Below are 18,706 nucleotides of genomic sequence, written 5' to 3'. Positions count from 1 at the left end.
GGATAAAATATTTGCCTTGAGGAGCCTGAGGTCCCATTTTGTCGCATATTTGCACCTGCGATTGCCTGCAGAGGAAAACTCCCTTAATGGATATGCTACATGTTTTTTATCAGATTTTTTCAAGTATTACTAGATGATTTTGTTTTTAGGGAAGCAAGACGATGAGCCTGACATGATCTATTGATATATTAACTGAAGAGATAAGTAGTTTATTTTTACATTTAAAATATTTACTGATCTGTTGGAGAAATATCAGCTGATTCTGTGGAAAGTGCCAGAAATCTACAAAGCCTCCTGATGTGTAAAGAAGAGTTGAGCCAAGCAGACGACATCAAAACAAGTTTTTGCTGATCTGATCGGCAGCCGACCTGTGAATGGTAAATGATTGAATAATCTTGGGCTCGGGGAGAATGTGTGTGTGACGCTATCTCCTAACAGAGACAGCGAGGAGGTGGCGGAGACTCTCTGAGACTGGGAACTTGTAATTATAGTTTCTGCGGAGCAGAGTAATTCAACAAGGTTTTAATTGCTGGAGAAGGACTCTTTACGTTTGTCTCAACAAAGCATATTGACTTCTGTTGTTTCACCAGAATGAGAAAATAATTCCCCTCTTTGGAACCGGGAGCTTTGTGTCTGAAGTCACCAATCGTAAAACAAAAGCAAATTTTTGTTCAAGGCCATTATTGGAAGACATAGGTGTGCAGCGAACCTGAAGGCAGACGATCGATGATTTATGTTCTGATTAAACTTTTTATATTAGGGTTTTGTGTCTGTCTGTGGAAATGTGTTACTTCCATTGGGCAGTATGACTAATGTGTCTGAAGATTATCGTTACCCTCGTCACATTGGACTACGGCTCACACTAGCACTGTGAACGCTGGAGATTTATTTGCTGTGTTCCTCGGGAATCCTTGTACCAAGGCAGACAAAACTTTTCATTGTGGCTTTATCTATCGTTGCACACTGCAAGATAAATTGTCCATACAGTCAACTTGGGATTTCAAAACTCGTATCATGTGTGCATTTGATAGCATATATCCTAATGCTTTCAGACCTCGAAAGGAATTCATAGATTTTTTGCTGCACTCTGCACAGTAAATTGTCCTTTGTCAGGAAATATTTTTTATCGAACTAAACTGGCTTAGAGCTGGAAAATTGACTTTTCCCATTATATGTGTGGTAGCAGACGACACCGTTGACAGGATTTTGTCATCTTAGAACACCATAACAAATAGTGTCTTCTTTATTCTTGCCACTTGGGATGTTTACATGCCAAATATCTATTAGATGCTACAGAGTTTGTGGAATCTGTAAAAAAAAATCATTACTTAGTGGCGACAGCATCATTTCAACCTCTAATGCAGATATCATAATTAGGATTACAAGGAAGTCTGATGCAATGCTCTTGAGAATTAAGCTCTGAAATAAATTTCTTTTGTATTTAGATTTTTTCCTAAGCTTGACAATTGACTTATCTGTTTTAAGGATGTTTTTATTCTATACTTAATTGATAAACTGGTATATTTCAGGGAGAAATTTGCTCTCAAACCTCAGTATTATTGTAAGATTTTTAGATAAAGGAAGAAATTTAGGTTTTGTTGCATTTAAATATGAGCCTCTTGGACTTGTTCGGTCCTGTGTTTCGACTTTTTGATAGAGACCAGAATGATGATTGAGTGAGTACAGACTCCATGGTACATGTATACTGAATCTGAGTGGTATACCAGACAGATTTAGATGACGCACGTACCTCCGTCTTGTTTTACGATTTCCTGCTCCATTTTTTTGGTCGAATTTTGGTTTTGCATCGTATCCTGCAGCTCCTAGAATTGCATGTGCAGTATTGTTTGATAGGCTACAACAGACGGGAATATTCTGTACGCTCAAGAGGGAGTTCTGTGACAGTCTAGAAAGCCTTTTCAATGTGTATCATCATTATTTTGTGAAAACGTGCAAGAAATTTTGCATACTGCAATCTTTTGCTGAAAGCTATTAAGTAACAAATTGCAACCATCAACGAACATTTCAAGTTTTGTGATGAAGTATTTGCATTGACAACTTTTAGCTAGGACGCCAGTAATTTCCTATAGTTGTTAAACCTGCAAACATGGTAATCAAAGCATATCTGTTGATGTGTGAAACTGATTTTCAAGAGTTTAAGTGATGTACTACATGTGACGTCAACCTGCTTAATAAGCAATTGTAACTGAGACGAGAAGTTTGTTAGTATGCTACTTTTCAAGTTGGGATTTGGCTTTACATATTTTCTCAAGTTGTCATCTGGATTTCGGAAGGATTTCCTGACAATGTTGGACTCGCTGTATGGACTACGGAGTCTGTTTTAGACTTAGAAGGACAGGTTTTGTTCACAGGAGGCCCAGACATGGTGTACTTAGTATGTCGCTGTGTGCTATAATCTATCGTCTGCTCGAGACAAGAATCTGAGACAAGGGCTGTAATTTCTCCAGGATTTCAGACAGTTTGTGTTTTGAATTTTGGGAGATATAGGGACAACTTGATATGTTACATTTAACACTTAAGCTTGCTTTTACTGAAATGTGATGAATAACATTCCAGTATTAGCAGATTTATCTCTACAGAATCGATTAATGCATTAGATGGCATGAATAAGTCAAGAATGTTGGGATTCTAAAATTTGGACCTTTTTGTCTAAATGTGAATTCGTAAAGTTTTGGAATTAAAACAAAGATAAATCTATCCGTCTGTTAAGTTTGACATATTGCATGACATCGTCAGTGTGTGCTGTACCAATAATCGACAGTGGTACCATATATTGCCTGTTGATGACCGTGGATCATATCTAGCAATATCAAGCTAAGTGCTCGTGCACCAGAGCTTTTAGAACCAGAACTGGTCAGTGAAAGTCATTAGTTTCCCTATTAACAAATTATGATTTAGGTTCCTGACTGACACTTGACATCTCTCTATTACTGGCGATTCTAAGTTTTCCTTTCCAACATTGATAGCCAATATCAATGCACCTGTTTGGAGTCCGTTGAAGTAAATGGAAGGTAGCAACCATTTCTGTATTTAAACGGTGTGAAGATAAAAATGGAATATTCTGTAACGGAGTGAGTCACATAAAATGGTACTGTGTAAATCATGGAAACGTCACTTTTGGAATTTGAGAGCCAAGATGTGTTTGATTTTGAGGATTACTTTCCACGTTTCCAACAGACTCCCAGTTCGGTAAGTATACAGTGACTAAACAGAAATCCACCAACCGTCATTCTCTGTATCATGCACCAAATACATCCGTTAGTTTTAAGGTTTAAAGATCAATATTGTTTTAGGGAAATAAAAGTTAATAGAAGTGCAAAAGCATGTTTCCTAACCTTTGACTTCAGGTAGAAATGTTATAAATTTTATACAATTGTAAATCAACAGTAGAATTATATTAGTAAGATGTGAAAAAAACATATCTCCAAACTATCAGAGAAATGCACATTCTAACTGCTTCAGCTATTAAATCTTTATGTCCCATTATAAATGTATATTTTCATAGTCTGTGTTGATAACTGTTTCCTTGGAAATTGATCCCATTCTGACATAATTCTTGATCTTTGTTAACTGAAGGCCTGATTTTACCCCCCAATTCACCTGGAAATTTTTTGATCTTTTTGTGTGCTATTTAAAGCCAGCTTTGAGCTAGGTTTTAACGACCAATATTACCAATGTTAACTGAAGATCATATAGAAACATTAAGTCATACAAGAAAGACATACGAGATACGGGTTTGAACTTTGACCTTTTGAGCCAGTTGAATATTGTCACCTACCCTGCTGCATATCTTAATAACCAGTTAATGTGTGGCACATGTTCCCCTTGTGACTTAGGTCTCGGGTTCCAGATTTTACTGGCCAATTTTGTGTCGACTAATCAGTTCCTGTCTTACAACTCGTAGTTGTGACCGAGATATCGGGACACATTGATTTTGTGCTGCAGTTCTGCGATCAATAAGTATTTAAACGATGCGGATGTTTCCCTGCAAGCCTCGGCTTTACAACCGTCTATAAGGTTGTTACAACCGTTTTTTATACAAATTCCATAGCAGATCTTCTATATAAAAGTATAATATTACCATTTTATTTTTATAATCTATGACTCAGAGTATGAGGAAACTAATTATACCAGATAATCTTTTTCAAGGTCATTCATTATGTGGAGAATTATGTGCATATAGTTCATTTGCTGATTTTTGTTTTAGTAGATGATTTCAGTACATCAAGAGTTTAAGATAAAGGAAAGATAAAGGAGAAACAGAGCTTTACTTCTGACAAGAGATAGTTACTAAAATAGTATAAATATGATGATCTTTATTTGAAGGACATAAATCATAAATAAATCCCCAAAGATTCTTTTTAGATGTCATTATGGTAATGAATAGTATAAGGTATATTGTATTCAACCAAATAAGCGCCCAGGGGATTTTAAAAAAATGAAAAAATGAAAATGTGCTTAATAAGACGAAATTATTGCAAACTTGTGAAGTTTTGGTCTTTATTTATGCCCAAGCAATGGAAATTGAGGTCTAAAAATAGGAGGAGAGATGCTCAAAGGGACATGGGCACTTATTGGGCCGAATACGGTAATATCTTTAATAATGTTCTCAAAACACGAGCAGTAATGCACTGTGTGTTTCATTATCAAGATATCATCAGCATGCAGGGCACTATAAAAAATGCTTAAATGTCCTATCATATATTGCAATAACATATTGAACAATTAAATGTGCTAGTCTTGAGATTGTTTTATGAGATAGATATACTTACATTATTAACAATGTATCGGATCTTATTTTATCTTTTCTTCCAAAATATCATTCTTCTTTCTAACATCTCCATTGTCAATACAATATGCTTCAGTGAAATAGCACTATAAAAGAGTTCTTGTTGTTATAAGAATACAAACCATGACCTCGCTGCACTCTCTGAATGCACATGTGCAATCTCCATTGCATACGCATCAAACCATTTACACAGGAGCTAGGTCAGTCTTTATAGAGAACCCTAAAGCTGCAGATTGAACTGTAAGCAATATTAAACCAAGCCATTTTAAAGTATTTTTCAAACAACCATGTTTTACAGTCTGCCATAGATGACTTCTCTCCACACTCATGGGTCCGGAGTGATAAGACTTAATGATATAGATTCACCAAGCTTCAATTATCTGTAAACAAATCTCTGATTCTACCTACGGCTATATATATAAACATACACTTTGATGTGTCAATGGTCTCACTATGCTATAAACACACTTGCTATTTATAAACACGCTGATACAAAACTTGATTTTTGTGAGATTTCGAAAACAAATTTAGGAAGCTCTCTCCAATTTGGCCTGAATCCCTGGTGCCTCACCTGGGCCTGAGTTTGTTAACCATCTCTTCACTTGACATTTGTCTAGGAGATGTATACTAAATGCTACTTGTTGCTGCTGTGGAACTCGGTTCAATCGGCACCTGACACCTATAGGTATTTGTTAAACGGTTCTTTGAAGTGCCATGTATACAAACAGTAATGTGAATTTGTTTAGGAACATATCCTAATGATGATGGATTTAAGGAGGAACTGTTGAGATACAGGTAAGATTTTGGATATGGGTCAAAGTTCAAGGTCATTTGGGGTCGCATTCTACTAATTAAGTGTCAATGGCACACAATAGGTCAAAAAATAGAAAATCTCCAGAATGAGAAATTTGAAAGTACCAGGGTCCTGCTGTAGATCATATGTGTGTTGTGGTTCATCAAAGTCTACAGAAAGATCAAAATCCTAATTGGTCAAAAATGCAAAGACGGTCACATTGACTTCATTTAGACCTTTCACTCACCTACATTCATGAAAAGTCATGCTGAGCTGTATTGAATATGTGTATTCCATAGCTGAAGATTCTCAGACTATTGTTTGCTTGTTGTTTTGAATCCTGTATCCACAACATTGTTGACACATATTGTATGGTATTCCATTGGTCTTTTGTTATACCCACTATCATCAACCCCCGATAATCAATCCACTTTTCATAAAACTGTCATGGATTGATTAAATAGGCACAAACCATGTTTAAATATAGAATCTGAAATATAAATATAGCTTTTGAAAAATATATTAGTTGTTTTCTGTAAGCTCTGTCAATGAAAAAGTAATCTGAACCAACATAGATCTGGAACGTCAGCTCTGTGATTAAATCAATTGTGGTATGTTTACAGTGCTATACTTTGAACATTCTTGCAAAAGAGAAATAAGGGTAAATGTTGGTCTGTGCTGTTGTAGTTGCCTGTAAGAAAAGAACAACATTTTAGCCATGTTAAGGATTTACCTCAAAACAGTCTTTTTTTCTCCCCAGAACAACCAACAACTTTACACAATATACATTCAAACCTGTCTATAAAGACCACTCAAGAGATAGAGACAGAATTATCTTTCCAGTCAGATTGTCTTTATGCAAAGGTAAAATAGTGTTGAAATTGACCATTTGTTACCTTAAGAAAGTGGTCCTTTAAGCAGATGTTAATTCTTTGCAGAGATATGGCATCTAAGACAGGTTTTACTGCTTGTAAATTTTTAATGTGTGCTAAATTGTAAATGGTGTGAATACGATGAGGTGCTACTTATCAGATAACATTATGACACAGATTTAGTGATTAGTGAAACAAATACAACAAAAACGGAGGTGACTTAATAAGATACAACATATCATTAATTAAAGGCATTCTAATCAATTTAGATGTTCATTTGCAAATGTAATTGCTTTGGGGATTCACCTAGATTTATTAAATTTTTTTTGTATCTATCATCAAATGTTCAGTAGCAGTATCCTTAATAGAATGTGTGTAAAACTTACGGACCAAGCCGCCTTAATGTATATAGGTATATATAGGTAAGATGTATGTCTGATTACGGCCAGGAAGGAAGTGATTCACTCAACAAACCTGTGAAACTTCTGACATTGATATCTAACACACAAAAAATTCAATCTTAACGTCACTGTTTTTAAGTCGGCCTGGCCCGTAGGTTTTTTGCCCGATCTGTTACCGACTTTTGAGTACTTAATTACCCCGTCATTCCCTCGCTGGGTTCAGGATATCTCCATTCTCTAGCACTTGTGTACAGATTATATCTGGCACATATTTCTGAATGGAGGGTCTGATGAAAGGAGAAAGACTATGTTATTCAGAAATTTCTGTACATTTTAATCTAAATTGAACATTTCAATTTTCAAGCCTTTTGTTTTGTTTTCATGAAAAGAAGATAGCATACATGTAAGGATACAACATAGTACCTACTGGCCCTGTAGGAGAAAACAAATTAATCCTTAATTATAGACATGATATTGTCTATAGAATTAATTTGCTTGTCAAAAAAAACTCATTATTGTAAAATGGTGAAAATTAGAAAAATTGTCTACTCAATTTGTAAGTGGACTTTCTTGAGGTTCACTGAGGAAGTCTCTTAGATGAAAAAAAAAATGTTTGCAATAGTTGCCTAAAAAAATCTTAGAAATATTGTATTTAGAAATCAACAGCCGGAGAGTGTAGTTAAGTTCAAAAAGAGTTATTTCTTTATCAAGAATTATTAAAAAGGGATCAAAATGTCAAATGTTTCAACAGTATGTTAAAGGCTTTTAGCGTTTCTCCTCGGACTCTCATAACCACATTCCCGCTGAATTCCAGGTTAATGTAGGTATATATAAGTAAGTAGGTCATGGACCAGACACAAGTACTGTCATAAAAATAAATTACAGTTATCTCCCCTGACTATAGTTATAAGTGGTTTTCAGTTTCAAACATCCATTTCTCGGTATGATATCATATGATGTTCTGTATATGTTTTATATCATGAAATTGTCTGGGGGATTTCCTTTTAATGATTTTTTCAACCATTAGTAGAAATATATTTATATTTAAATAGAACTTAAGACATCGGTACTAGAACTTGCAAGATCAATATTCCAGCACCTAGCTGGTGGTGTAATATCTTGTGGGTTATTCACTTCCTACACAGAGAGCACATACAGAGATATATTTGCATATTACAGAGTTATCTGCCCTTGCATGTAAGTATTGTTTATTACTTCAACCATTGTGAGCACAACACCACACTTTTCAGTGAAAATGACGTAAGTTTTTTCCACACAATTATGACGTCACAATGGCTACCTACCAGCAAGGAAGGTAACTCTGTAAGATACAAAGCAATTTTAACCATTAACAAATCCTTCCAAAACATGGTGGGCAAGTAGTCAAATATAAGACACCCTAACCACTTAGCCATTATTGTACCTCTAGACAATGAGATTTGACTGGTAAATAATTTGTACTGAAGATTGACTTGTCTGGTTTGACCTATTATAGATATATGGCTCCGGTGTTTTCTTTGTTAAGTGCCAGGAAATGACCTGGATGGGAAGATGAAGCTTAAAAGGTCAAGAGCCTATATAAAGATTATAACAATGTATGTGTGGTAAGAACTGAAGGACACATTCAACTGTGGAAGTGTGGCGGGCTGCCGCTCCAATTTCACCCTTGTTTTTTATCGCCTTGATTTGATATTGACGGATATAGCACTACAATATGTCAACTGATGTATCACGATAAGATACAATGTTTCTACTGGCGTTGGATTCAAATTAACCAATTGTCAAATATTTATAGATATTGCTCGTGGAGTTGTCTGTTTTGATAAATTGTCTGGATTCCTTGGTAACAAATCATATTTGTCAGTGATAATTGATCGTTTGTGATAATTGAAGATGAATTGAATATCGAAAATGAAAGCAGCTGCAGGTGTAAATATTGTACCGAAAATTTGTTTACGACTGGAGGATTCAGTGTTAGTAATGGATTTATAACAGGTAAGCATTAAATCTTATTTCTCTTACGATAAGGGAGTATATTGTCTTTAAAATACTCTTTACACTCTAGAAGCTCTCTTGTTAGGGCTGAATGATATGAGAGTAAAATTTCAAAAATCTGAAAATCTGGAAAGTCAATCATAATCGGTGACTAAGAAGATCATGGTTTTAGTGTTGCTATAACAACGATAGATATATTTATATATATATATAAAAGTTTGGGTTCATGGACAAGTTCATGGTAATGTTAGGAGAGAATGAGTTTACCAGTTGGTATCTTTTCTTTGATGATTCTGTTCCTCTTTTATATCCAACATGCATTTCTTACTATTATAAAAAAAAATCCATCTTTCAAGGCCATCAAGGAAAATTCATATTTCTTCTATAACTATACTTGGTGTTAGGGGCAAAAAGACGTTCCTGTTTACTTAATAACGTTATGGAGTACTGTATTTTGGTTGGGTATGTCTATCTCACAAAGCAATGGTTACTTTAACATTCTACATCAGTCTATGTAAAATGTCCGGCCATAGATATGTACTATAGATGGTTCATTAATGTCTCAAGATTCTGATGAATGACTTTATCGGTTATGAGAATTGTTGTCTTCTATATAATGGCTAATTTATCTTACTGGGGTATCTCTGACTTGTGATAATTTTATGATACTTTTCACTAAAAAAAAAAGAATAAAAACTTTAATATAAGTTACACATATTTAAACAATATTATTAAAAGTTAGGGATTTGGGACAATAAAATTATACATCTTGATTAAGAATATTGGAAGTTGAAGAGAATATAAAAAAAAAATTTTTTGTAGAAACAAGTTACTATTTATAGGTATATTGCAAATACTCTATTTTAATACAGAAAGATAAAAAAAATAATGAAAGAAGTTAAATGGTTTACTGATCAGCTGGTTCTGATGTTAGATTGGCCTTGATCTAAAGTTCAGGAAATCTATTTATAATTTGGCAGTATTTTTGGAATTTCTTTAAAGCTATAGTATTTTGTTTACAGCTTTCCATAGTAAAACATATATTTCTTTGCCATTGTAAAAACTTGATAATAAATTCTGTAAATTCATTTGTTCATTTTATATTCAATGCCAAACAAGTGTATAAATATTTCTAGGGGAACAAATTTTTTATAAATGATATATTAAGCTAACAATTCGTTGATAATTAAATTTCATATTCATGCTTTTGAATGGGATGTTAAGCTATCAATACGTGGCTTGTTATTTTTGGGTGTGCCGATGATAGAAAGTGTTAAAAAGTTGTGATGTATGTACATGTTGCCGCTAACATGGTGAACACGTTGTTATCTCCCCTGATATGAATCAGATATGGGCGGAGGTTGATAACTTCCTGGCGATTTTACGTAACACTTCTCATTAACCTTTCAAAAAAGAAAAGAAAAAGATGAAACCTATATCAACATTTTTGGTAAATTGAGGTTAAAACACCACAAGATATCAATGAAAAATGCATGGGAGGACATGATTAGGAATCTGATTATCTTGATATATATTTACGTTCATAAGTTGTTTGCATTGAAAGAAGTTTAAATATCTTTTTGACATTGTGATATCCATCTACAAAAGCTAAAAAAAATGCAAAATATTAATCCCAATACACATAGTTACATGTCATATCTGATAATATATGATCTTCACTATTTTACAAAATCTCAAGATTTCAATTCAGAAGATACAGGTATGAAATTTCCATTCATTTTAGATTATGAAAAGTCTTGAAGACACAACACAAGTGGCTAAACAGTAATAAACAACTGTTTTTACAACTTCAGTTTAGGAAGTATTAAGAGGCTCTTGCTTTTTTTTTAGCTTGACCTTGACCTTATAGGCCGTTTTTTTGGCCATTTCCTTACTTTTATCAGTGGGTGTGCACAGTTGAGGAAAAGGTCCCTGTATGAGATCCCTCTGGATTCAATCATATAGCTTTGGGCAGATGGTAAAAAGCTTAACTTACAACCTTTTAAATGAGCTTCTTAGACGTATTCTTAGTTTTTTTTAGTCATATTCTGAAATACTTTCAGTATTTTTACTGTTCATTTAATGATACCATGATTCTGTTTATTGTTGTCAGTAATGAATTTTTGCTTCTGTTGCATTTGATGAAAGTATATCAGGTTTGTCAAAAAAATGACCTTCACCTTTACCAATTTCAAACCTCTTTGGCCACTGAACCATTAGGGCCATATATACATATCATCACAATAGATGAACTCAAGTCAAAATAATATATTGTAGGTTTACTTGGACCAGTAGCGGGCTTCACCAATGAAAACTCTACTTGTGTTTTACTTGATTAGTTTTTGTAGCCATTATTTGTGACATTGTATTCTTTATTGTGGAAACCAATGGTCCAGAGCTTTAGCCATAAACCATTGTACTTCTGCCGCACATGGAGGCGAGGTACTCTCAGAGAGAGGGGTCAGAACTAATCAACAATTAAGTAAAGCATACCGGACCCAAATCACCCAATGGGGCCTCATAAAGACAGCTACTTTATAATCCATCATGACACCCCTACAGTGCAACGTGGACTGGTCTATATCAGAAAATATCAGATTGAGTGGGAGACCAGTAGTTCAAAGGTTATGTGACAGGGAAAGTCTATTGATAGATACTAGGGGGTAAAGGATGTGCATGGTGGTTCCTGCTCTGGCATCAAAGTCAATCAACTTCTACAACACTTCCTGAAATTAGCTGTCTCCCCTGTTTCCGTATTCTGCCATACTTTATGTTATATCTCCAATTGTTCTGATGAAGAACAAGAGGTCATGTATGAGTTAAAGTAGCCCTTTTGCTAACCTTGGCTGTATCCATGTTCCTGGTTCTGGCCAGACGAATAGCTGAGTTTCTTATAACGATGCCTGTGATGTTAAAAACCAAAAATGTGAATGACTGGATGATTGTAATATGATAAAAATATCTTGATAATTCTGGGATATTTTTGTTGGAGACAAACTTTGAGGATCAGAATGACAACATTGATAGGTTTGTGTCTTATTGCAGGATCAATGTGGTCTGTGGTGACGTAAAAAAAAACCTGCCGTAAAACCGCAGATTATGTGGGGATGGTATAACTTCAAACAATGTATTATAAATTCATAATTTGTCATCACAAAATGTTTTATTTAGGATATGTTGCATGTCTATAGGAATAACAATGCATTTAAGTAAGTTTTTAGTTTTGAAATCTTTGAAGATTGAACAATATGTATGCCAACTTAGCTTACATCAAGTGAAATCAAATCACATGCCATAGAAGGTTTTGTTAAATCACATATTTTTTTGTTTGCATTAATTAATTTACTATCTGAACTAAAACGGAAATTCTTGAAAATATTGTAAGATCCCCCACTATCATGATTTTCTATTCCGAATTTGCATATTACAGAGTTATCTGCACTTGAGGGTACGTATTGATTGTGACGTCATGTGTTTGCGAGCATAACGTCATACACAGGCAATGTATCACGTGAAAACTTCACGTGAATTTCACATGAATTTCACGTAAAGAAATATTGCCTGCGTACGTTTCGGAGAAAACGACATGAATTGCGCTCACAAAAATGACGTAACAATCGATACCTACCCGCAAGGGAGCTAACTCTGTAATATGCAAAGACGGAATACCTCAAATGTTGTTAGCAATGATTTCCTTGAACAAGCTGTCGGCAGTTTCATTTCAGCTAGTCATCAAGGCCTACTTTAGAACTGAAATACAAATACAGAAATAAGATAATTTATCATTAAAATCAATGAAAAATATAAGCTTAGTTTTAAAACTGAAATAAATCACTAACTTAAAAAAATGTATATGAAGTTTGAATAATTTATTGCAAATCAATGAAAATTAGAAGTGTAACCAAGTCCCTTTTGTGTACTCCATGGTATTAAGCCCTGTAAATTCTGAGGTGTCTATCAGATTGTAATCTTAGGTTGCTGGGCTGGTTCAGAGCTGAAATTATTGTGTTTTTATGTTAAAAAGGTATGCAGAATGACCTGTAGCTGTTTACCTACCTACCATAACTGACCGTTACACTGGTCATTGATGTCAGGGAGATGTATGTGTATGATGGCGAATAATTTTTTACGATTGGTCAAGCAGAAGATATGTCCTTTTTAGTGTTATTTTATCATAGTTTGTTGTTTGCACAACCAGATGATGACATAGTTTGTGTTGTTTTGGATGAGAAATTTAGCTGCTTAACGTCAATTGGAATTTGAAATGAACCTTATCATGTAAGTTAATCTTTTTAAGTTTTAGAGGAATACATGCTAAGCAAGCAATGCAGGTGATCTGCAATTAAGTAACAAAATTAGCACATCAAAAGTATAGTAAGCTAGATCTATAGACTCTATAAGTAGAAGGGGTTGAAGGGGAGGGGGGAATATTATGGCTTAAATTAAGGATTAAGACTAAGAACTTTTATCCTGATAATCTTCAATGTCTTAACAAAATTAAAGATATGTTACAAACTTTAAAAATGCTAATATCTGGCAGCCTTAAATGTTTGTTGGTAGGGGTGGGGATCATTATAGGGAGATGGAGGTATCAGGGTGGGGGTTTATTGGGGTCGGTACGTGTTAGGGTGGGGGAATTATGGGGTGATGGTGGTCTTCCAAAAATTATCTAGACAACGCTGATGTGAAGAAAGAATGTTGGAGTCTGTAATGTTGGCTATATATACATAATGTAGAGAGGGCAGGTAGTCAAAGGTAGTTTGTAATATTTATTTGTTATTTACAAAACAATGACATGCTGTTGGATAAATATACATTTTCTGTATACCTTTTTCTCTGTACCGACCAACAAGATATATAAATACACTTGAAAGCAAGACATGTGTTCTTCCCTGGCTGGTTTTTTGACTATGTTGTGCTCTATGGACAGACACTGAAACACGGATGTCCTCTCTGAGGTACGGTTGTCTACTCAGAAGTATGGATGTTCTCTCTGAGGTACGGTTGTCTACTCAGAAGTACGGATGTCCTCTCTGAGGTACGGTTGTCTACTCAGAAGTACGGATGTCCTCTCTGAGGTACGGTTGTCTGCTCAGGAGTACGGATGTCCTCTCTGAGGTACAGTTGTCTGCTCAGGAGTACGGATGTCCTCTCTGAGGTACAGTTGTCTACTCAGAAGTATGGATGTTCTTTCTGAGGAAGGGTTGTCTGTTCTGAAGTATATATGTTCTCTCTGAAGTACAGTTGTCTACTCAGAAGTACGGATGTCCTCTATGAGGTACAGTTGTCTACTCAGAAGTACGGATGTCCTCTCTGAGGTACGGTTGTCTACTCAGAAGTATGGATGTTCTCTCTGAGGTACGGTTGTCTACTCAGAAGTATGGATGTCCTCTCTGAGGTACAGTTGTCTGCTCAGAAGTACGGATGTCCTCTCTGAGGTACAGTTGTCTACTCAGAAGTACATGATGTCCTCTCTGAGGTACGGTTGTCTACTCAGAAGTATGGATGTCCTCTCTGAGGTACGGTTGTCTACTCAGAAGTACGGATGTCCTCTCTGAGGTACGGTTGTCTACTCAGAATTATGGATGTCCTCTCTGAGGTATGATTGTCTGCTCAGAAGTACGGATGTCCTCTCTGAGGTACGGTTGTCTACTCAGAAGTACGGATGTCCTCTCTGAGGTATGTTGTCCTCTGGTGTCTGAGTACTGCTCTAGAGTAGGATGTCCTCTCTGAGGTACGTTGTCTCGTTGTACGGATGTCCTCTCTGAGGTACAGTTGTTCTCAGAAGTACAGATGTCCTCTCTGAGGTACGGTTGTCTACTCTAGAAGTATGGATGTCCTCTCTGAGGTACATTTGTCTACTCAGAAATACGGATGTCCTCTCTGAGGTACGGTTGTCTGCTCTGAAGCCTTGGGCAAATGTGTCTATATCAGTGTTTCTTTGATATTATATGGTTTTCCATTTTGTCTGGTTGTCTGGTGTTGGTAAAAGATACTCGGCCGAAAAACGCATTTCTTGGAAAAAATAGACTATATTTTATAATGATTGTTGATGTGTATCCTCCTTTGAATACTATGGCGACTAATTTTGGTATTGGCAGAGTTCTTTAATTAATGCTTTATTGATTATTCTCTCAAATTTCCATTATCGTATTCGACCCAATAAGCGTCCATGTCCCTATAAGCCCCCCCCCCCCCCTTTTTGAGGCCTCGATTTCAATTGTCCACTCATAAATAAAGACCAAAACTACATTAAACTGTCTGGATTTGCAATAATTTCGTCTTATTAGCACCTTTTCATTTTTTCAATTTTTTAAATGCACTGGGCGCTTATTGGGTTGAAAATGGTATGTATCTTATCCATATATTACTGTAATTAGTATTGGTAAATATATTGTATATTGCCCAATTTCTAATTAATGGTTGTCCTCATAGACACCTCCCCTCTCTCATAGACCCCTTCCCCCTCTCATAGACCCCCCTCCCCAACCCTCTTTCCCTATTTTGTATGACATTATTTCAGATTCAACATCTAATCAAAAATAGAAATAACTTCTCTTCATGATTATCTTTAGCACATTATATATAGTTTTCAGATGAAATGAAGGAAATAATTTGTCTGCTTAAATTTTAAACTGTAGACTTTTATGACATTGGAGGCTTAATTAATTCTTATGCACAATAATTAATATATTACCGCCTTTCTTATCAGCATCACTTCTTGACTTAATGTCAATGTAGAATTATCTAGATCTCTATTGTCATTTTTCTAGATCATAGCCATGCTACTAGTTGCTTATCAAAAAACTGAAATTAGAAAAAAAAAATATTGAAAAAAGGACAATTACAAGTAAAGTTTAATCAAAATTATTGTTGATATGGAAATTTATTCTGATTCCACACAAGGTTATTCCATAATGTAGACTATTTAGGGACGAGAGGTTGATTAGATGCTAATTACCATGGTGATGCTGGGGTTATTATCACTGAGGGGCTAATTAGGAGGTGTAATGATACATATATACCTGGCAAGTGTAATCTTCGACGAACTAAAGTCTAGTCAGCTTGACTAGTCATTATATAAGTTAATTCTTATGGGAAAAACAACTATAACAACAATGATGAAGCAACAATATAAGAGCTTTTGTCTTGGTTATTAATTCTTTTTTAATATCAGACAAATATGTTAAACAAGTCTTGATAATAAAGTCTTCATTTGCGTTTTACAACATTGAAAATTTCAGATTAAGCTTGTAATGCTTTTCTGTTTCGGTAATGGTGTGTATGTTACATCGAATGTATTACAGTAGAGAACAAGTGATGATTGGGGATTCAGATTATATCCCTAGTAATTTATCTGGATTATTAATAGTAAAATCAGATGCAGGAACATGTTTATTATATACTTTAAGTCATATAGACACTGGTCAAATCATGTTCTAATACGATATTGGCTTCTGAAGATGGACGATATCGGCTTCTGAAGATGGACATTGAATAGCAAAATTAACGGTAAGAGTGGTAAAATCATGTTCACTGGCAAATTAGGATTGCCAATTTTCAAATCTATTCAGCTTTTCATGTGGAATGGTCACTAATCCCAATGTCTTTCATGTAGCCATTTTTTCAGTTGCGTTTTCAAAGCAAGAACGGCAACTTCTTGTAATGGATTATCTCCCATTAATTTGTATAATTATGTTTTTTTCCTGTCAGAAGGGAAGTCCAAATACAAACACCACAGTTTGTATTGTGGTAATATTATTATTACCAGACATTTTCTGTGTAAATAGTGGTCTGTTTGACTAAAGGGGAGAAAGGGTCAGAGAGTGACAACTGGGATCAATTATTCCCAAAGGAAAAAAGACTAGAGCTATATTGTGTTCAAGGTCTTTCATGAAATCATTTGAAAATTTCTATCTTGCGAAAATAAAGTGTGTGATTTACAATTACTTCAAATGGCAAAAAGCTTTCCATATCTCCCTACATTTGAGACCCTACTAACTGGTTGGACATTTAAAAAAACCAATACCAAATGAGAGTAGAGAAATAGAGAAATTCTGTGATTTAAAAGGTGACAAAATTTGAGGAATATTTCATATGAAATGGTGAAATTTACCATAAGATAACAGTATGGTCAGCAGAAGTATACCATACCATGCTGAAAATCAATACTAACAGTGGTCAATTGGTGGCACAGTTAGACTGGACAGAGGGATATTGACCATTGTCCTTTGACCCCTGTCAATCTGCCGAGGCCACCAAGGAAACATTGATACATACATCTTTACTTACGTCTCAGCAGAGGTCGATATCTTGAGAATACGCTCAGAATTGATTCCTGAAAAAAAGGGATCAGCATCTTTAGCGAGCTGTGAAACTATAGTGTTAGGAAGGTGTATCTGTGACCTAGATCTTGTCAGAATTAAATGGAGTTTTTCTGAATCGGGAATTCGGAAGAAATATGGCCCATCTATATAAGGCAGTGTGTGTTGTCTAAGGATTTTCTGGGGAATATCATATGTGGGTATTTAATATGCTTGTAGAAAATCTATAACAAGTCTGTTAAAAACACGCACACACGCACATGGAGATTGTGTTGTGTGATCTCGACGGATATTTCGGAGATGTCAGTGTATTTCTGTACTCAGTATATGGATGGACCGGTGTGATGGATATGTTGCAGCATTCCTTGGTAAAATTAAGGACGTTAACGTAACAGAGATGAACACAGCCCTGGTGGAACGTTTCTGGAATACTACAACTATTGCACCATCTTCAAAATTCATTCATGATTTTAGGATGTTATACCTTTGTGAATGACCTGAGGATGTTTATACTTTCGGAGTACAGATTTATTTCTGAAAAGACAATATTAAGATTCAGTGTGGAATGAGGCTTCTTCATCAAGCTATGGAAGGATGGATGCAAACAATGTTAAAGACATTTAAGTAAATGGAAATGTATCCCCAGTTGGCTTTTTGGAGGAAAAGATTTTGATTATAAACACAACTTAAGGACATTGAACCCAATTAAAATTTTGTTTTGTTGAAAATATTTTGATGAGAATGAAAACCTGAGATACTAAAATCGGATGTTGCTCTTGGAGCCCATAATTCGTGTTTAACCAAAAGCAGTTTGGAAATTTAATCGACCCCATAGATAGAGGTCTGAAACATGTGGAAGATCAATAAATTTGAGATGAATTTGACATGATTATATAAACTATTTCTGTCTCGAGTTATTTAATGTCGTCTCTAATCAATAGTGCTACTGATGACATCACAAGGGTAAATTCTGTGACTATGGCTCCTGTCTCCCTGGAAACGGATAATTTGATGATGACAAAATATTGGGGAATTTTGAGTCGACTTGCTGGTTTAGACCTTGTGGCTGAGCATGGTTCTGTATTAGGGAGAGTGTGTTATTGTGAAGTTAATCAGTTTATATCAGCCATTGATTCGGGATAGAAACATTAAATGTTGCCGCTGAACAGATCATCGAATATTCCACGTCAGACGAGAAGGCTGGTGTATAAAAACGGCCATTACTACCTCATGTGTATACAAATGTTACACGCCGAACAGATGTGCTGTCCAAAACAAGTAGGTCCTTTCCCTAACACACAAAACAAACATCTTCAGGAAATGTATAACCATTGAAAACATGCTTACAAATTGAAGCATTGTTTTGTTTGAAATTAAAAAAAAAAACCACAGGAATATTAATACATTTAACAAGGACATGTGGGCACTATGTAGACATACAAGCAATCATGCACTATTCAGAATGATGTTTTGTCAGTGATCTTATAAATCATATATTGTGATGTGTATTT

General features: G+C 35.2%; 1 protein-coding gene across 6 annotated transcripts in view; it reads left to right on the top strand.

Moving 5' to 3' along the window:
* LOC138314252 (ras-associated and pleckstrin homology domains-containing protein 1-like) overlaps positions 1 to 18,706 on the top strand; it is a 122,739-nt gene that overhangs the window by 61,419 nt on the left and 42,614 nt on the right. The window contains exon 1 of one of the 6 annotated variants that reach the window (XM_069254493.1): positions 8,672 to 8,871. The exons of the other annotated variants lie outside the window; for them this stretch is intronic. The gene's annotated coding sequence lies outside the window, so the exon portion shown is untranslated. Of the gene's footprint in view, positions 1 to 8,671; positions 8,872 to 18,706 lie in introns of those variants that run through there. 6 annotated transcript variants of the gene reach the window in all.

Source organism: Argopecten irradians, chromosome 2 (assembly GCF_041381155.1).
Source record: "Argopecten irradians isolate NY chromosome 2, Ai_NY, whole genome shotgun sequence".
NCBI lineage: Eukaryota > Metazoa > Mollusca > Bivalvia > Pectinida > Pectinidae > Argopecten > Argopecten irradians.
The sequence above is the reverse complement of the archived record's forward strand: the minus strand, read 5'-3'. Positions and strand labels throughout refer to the sequence as shown.